The sequence below is a fragment of the Fragaria vesca genome, linkage group LG3 (genome assembly GCF_000184155.1).
Source record: "Fragaria vesca subsp. vesca linkage group LG3, FraVesHawaii_1.0, whole genome shotgun sequence".
NCBI lineage: Eukaryota > Viridiplantae > Streptophyta > Magnoliopsida > Rosales > Rosaceae > Fragaria > Fragaria vesca.
Window position 1 is genome coordinate 8,658,519 of NC_020493.1, and position 4,402 is coordinate 8,662,920.

General features: G+C 37.6%; 1 non-coding gene across 1 annotated transcript in view; it reads right to left on the reverse strand.

The window, feature by feature from the left end:
* LOC101299166 overlaps nucleotides 1-778 on the reverse strand; it is a 2,954-nt gene extending 2,176 nt beyond the window's left edge. Inside the window, exon 1 of the transcript XR_184220.1 lies at nucleotides 747-778. This is a non-coding gene — a transcript (uncharacterized LOC101299166). The remainder of the gene's footprint in view (nucleotides 1-746) is intronic.
* Nucleotides 779-4,402: the final 3,624 nt, after the last annotated feature.

The window sequence follows — 4,402 nt, forward strand, 5'->3', positions numbered from 1 at the left end:
AAAATTAATTGAACGTCAAAAACTCCAACAAAAGGAAATGTTCAATCATGAACCATAGCATGCATATTATTTCAAATAAAAGTCCACTCACAAATTAGGCCTAAGCCTGATGTCGATCTGGGGTCTCGTCTGCTCGAGCCTCCTCACGTCCTGTCCAAATATAATATTAATTCCCAACCAAATAATCCAATATTTAATCAAAATAGGCAAAATTACCCGAGAGCCATAATTACGCTCATCATTGCCTAACTTCGATATTCTTACATCGGAACGATCCGAACTTAAATATCATATTCAACAGTCGTAAATACAACCTCTCCAAAATACGACTTAAATCCTACGGCCGGATTCTACATTAATTACCCGCCAAAAATACCACACTTCGGAAATTCACAAACCTATCCAAATCTCATCCAAAAATTCCAAAATTCATCTCAACAATATCCCCTTAATATTCTACATCAAAAACCAGACAATTTCCCAAAACAGCAGCGGCGGCCGGCGACCAACTCCGGCGACCTGCAAATGCTACCAAATTTTAACAGAATCTTCCTCTCAATCTCCTCTACAACTTTCATGACTAACACATCACCCAATTCCAAGCCTAACTAGGCTAATCGAACGAAAACAACTTAAACACCATAAAACTTCCACCTCAAATTTCTCCTTACCTAGCTCAAGAGGGAGGGAGCTGCTTGGAGGGGTTGTTGCACGGGAGGAGGGCTACAAAACCGTACCAAGCTTGCCCGGATTGGTGGCCGGAGGAGGAAGTTCCGGCGAAGTGAAGCTTTGGACAGTCAGACCTTTCGGGTGGCACCGCTCTCTCACGGCGGAGCTAGGGCTCCTCTCACCGGTCCAAGGAGGTTGCTGGGTTGGAGGTCGACCGAACGGGACCGGTGCGGCGGCGGTTGGTGGCCGGACGGCGGCCGGAAACTCTTCTGCATGTAGAGAGGGGAAAACCGGGTGAGAAGAGAGAAAATCGGGAGGGAGAGAGAAAAAGAAAAGAAGAAGAAATGGGTTGGGCTCGGCCCAGCCGACCCAACACTCCTTTTAACCCAAAATTCCAAAATTCAACACCCCGAAATAATACCCCAATAAAATTACCTTTTACTAACAAAAATTACTATTTTTTTACCGTCGTCAAAAATTCTTCCTTAGAATAATTCCCTCAAAATATTAGTCCCTCAACACCCTCTGGGAACTAATTAAATTACACACTTAGTGACGAACACGGTAAAAACTCTTGTTATCACTATGCCAGTAATAAAGGTAAAAAATTAAGATTCGGGGCGTGACACAAACTTTATCCATATTTTACTTATGTGATCACATCGTACGGTCAAATTTTGCAAATTTTATTTCCTTCATATAATTGGTTTATAAAGATATACGTTTAAATATAACCTAGTAAACATGGTGTAGCACATTAGTAGCATGTTGTGGTTCAAATGACTAATTTTAAGAAAAATTAAAGTTGAGTTCTAGATACGATCACAGTAGTGAAATACGGCTATGGTACAAAATTCAAGTATTTTCGACAATGTTCGGGTCTCGGTCGATGTGGTCAACGTTAGATCGATCATTCTTTAAAAAACTCAGACTACATATATATGTTGTCTGATTAATACTTGAAAATGTCAACACAATTATCAAAATGGAAACACTTTTATCTACTCCGGCCAAAACTTATAGTTTTGATTGGTCAAAACTCAAACTCTTATTTAGTATCGGCAATTGTTACTTCTGGATGTTAACAATATAAAGATGTGCTCGGGAAAGGCGCCTTCAAGACAATGTATCCACTTTTCTACTTGTCTTCTGTTGTTGGTTGATTTCTCTCTTCTCTATTACAGGTCAGTCGGCTAATGGATTTGATAATGCAGACTCTATAGCCACAAGGAGGTGTTCCTTTAGGGAGCTTGTTAGGTAAGCTGAATTTGCATTGGCCTTGATAATTAGGGAATATTTAAAATTTGAATAGAATACTATGTGCATTATGGGTTGTGTTTATGTGCTAACTTTGTTTTGTTTTCTTGTAAATATTGGTCTACAAGTTTAAGAGTTCGATACTGATTGTTGTGAAATATTTTCAGTTGAGGTCTAAGCTCTAATACTAAGAGGGTTGATTATGTTTGATGTTTTATGGTTGTTTGTGGTATGCCTGTGGTGTTTTGAGTTGATGAGCATGATAGATGATTTCTATTGATTCTGTTAAGTTGCATAGCTACTGTTTGTTCTTGTTTGTCTATTGCTAGTCTGGTAGTTTATATGGTGATTGATTAGATATAGATGTGTATCAGCTGCAAAATTATATAGAAACCACCCTCTTGTATGTGTTAATCTGTATCAGATAAATATGCATACAACATTCATATTATAAACTTGTTGGATATACATATATTGGAATACTTGCTTGATGGCTGTCATATGCTGTTTTACAAGAATTGACAATGAAGCAAATTGTCTAGTCAGTAACCTATTCACATGAGTTTATTTATGTATATTGTTTCCATAATAAAATCTGCACAGCTATGATGCTCAATATCTAGTGTATACAAACTGAGAGTACAACTTTCGTTTAGCGTTTCTCATTTTCTCCCTCTGCAGGTACTTGACTGATGAGGCTGCTGCACTTTTGTTTTACTCTTTATTGCAAGTAAATGTTGACTTTCTGGCCTATTTGATGGTGCGAACCAATTTGTATACACTGGTATGTAACATAGCTTATCACTGCCATTGGAATAAAAAGAAACAAACGACCTTATGCTTTTCTCTAGTTTCCAGTAGCTTGATCTCTTGATTTACCTTTGATGTTATTATTGTAAGCTCCTAGCCTCTGTGCCTCATGTTTCCAGGTAGCCTTTGATGTTATTATTGTAAGCTGTTGTTGTCTTGCTGGACTGTTTAAGTTGATTACTGGTTTGGTAACAGCACTTCTTCCCGCTGTTGTAGAATTCAGTTTCCTTAGTGCTCTCTTTTTCTTTCTTATCTCTTTTTATATATTAAATACATTAAATACATGTTTCTGGAATACTCTAATGTGCTTATATTTACATGTGACATATTTCAGAGCTTGAGTAGAGTGACCATTGTCGGTAATTAATAGCGAGTAGTGGGATCATGAGTACTGTCGTTATATGTACATTAGGATCAGTATGTATTGTTATTGTACACATGTATTTTTATACTTCAAATAATTTTGTAATTGAAGTGGATTCTTAAAATTAAATAAAGTAGTACTTTCTTTACTTTATTCTTAATTTTTGTTATGTATGAAGTTCAATTCACACAAGATAAGCAACAAGAATATAAACAAGAATGTAAAGTCAAATAGACAGTAGACAACATAAGTCCTTATAACAAGCAACAACAATATGAAGTCTAATAGAGAATTAAACGACATAAGTTATCATACCTTATAACATAAAAGTGAAATGAAACGAACTATCAGACGACATAAGTGCCTCATCAAACGACATATATATGTCGTTGGTTTTCCACTTAGACGACATATAGTCTAATAATTTTTCGAACTTGACAACATCAGACGACATTATATTGTCATTAGAAACCTCATCTAACCACAGCAGGTGAATGTATTTGTCATTGAAGGTTTTGTGGCTCGACGATTATATGCAGTGTAAGGTTGTATCACACCACATCTATTTCGACAAAACCTTAATTTTTCTTGTTTCAGTACATATATATGTTGTATGTCTTTAACTCAGACGACATAAGTTCGCAAACCCTCTAGAATTGTCAAATTTCAGACGACATATGTTCTGTCGTCTGAACAACATTCACACGGCAGTGGAAAACTATCGTCTGATAGCCTATCAGACGGCAGGCCCTCAGACGACATATAATTTTTGGTCAGACGACAGTGCTCAACTGTCGTCTGATACTGTTTTTGACATAGTGCCGGATCAGTGTCTTCCACATTACGTTTTACACTATCAAATTGGATATGCACAAATTAGTAATACACCTTTGTACTACATGACCAATAACCACTATTTTGGCAATGTAGCATTTGGCTTATGCAATAGCACATTGATAATAAAAGAATTTCAAACGAGTAGGGTAAAGAAAATTGAATGTGAAAATGCCAAGTGACATACATACATATATGTATATACAGACAAGATCAGAAAAGGACCTCCGTAAACCCGTAAAAGTGCGGACGTCCTTGCTTTTACAGCGATCAAGCGCCAACGACGGCACTCCTCTTGCCGGGAGGACACCAGACCTCGATCGTGAGCTTCCTCTTGCCGGTGGACTCGCCGAATACCAATTTGCAGCCGAGATTGATCTTGTCTGAAGTTTTAGGTAGAGGTTGCTGCCCAGATCTTCAACTCCGATCTCCATGGCCTTCATCTTCATGGTAAAGTCGTCCGGGATG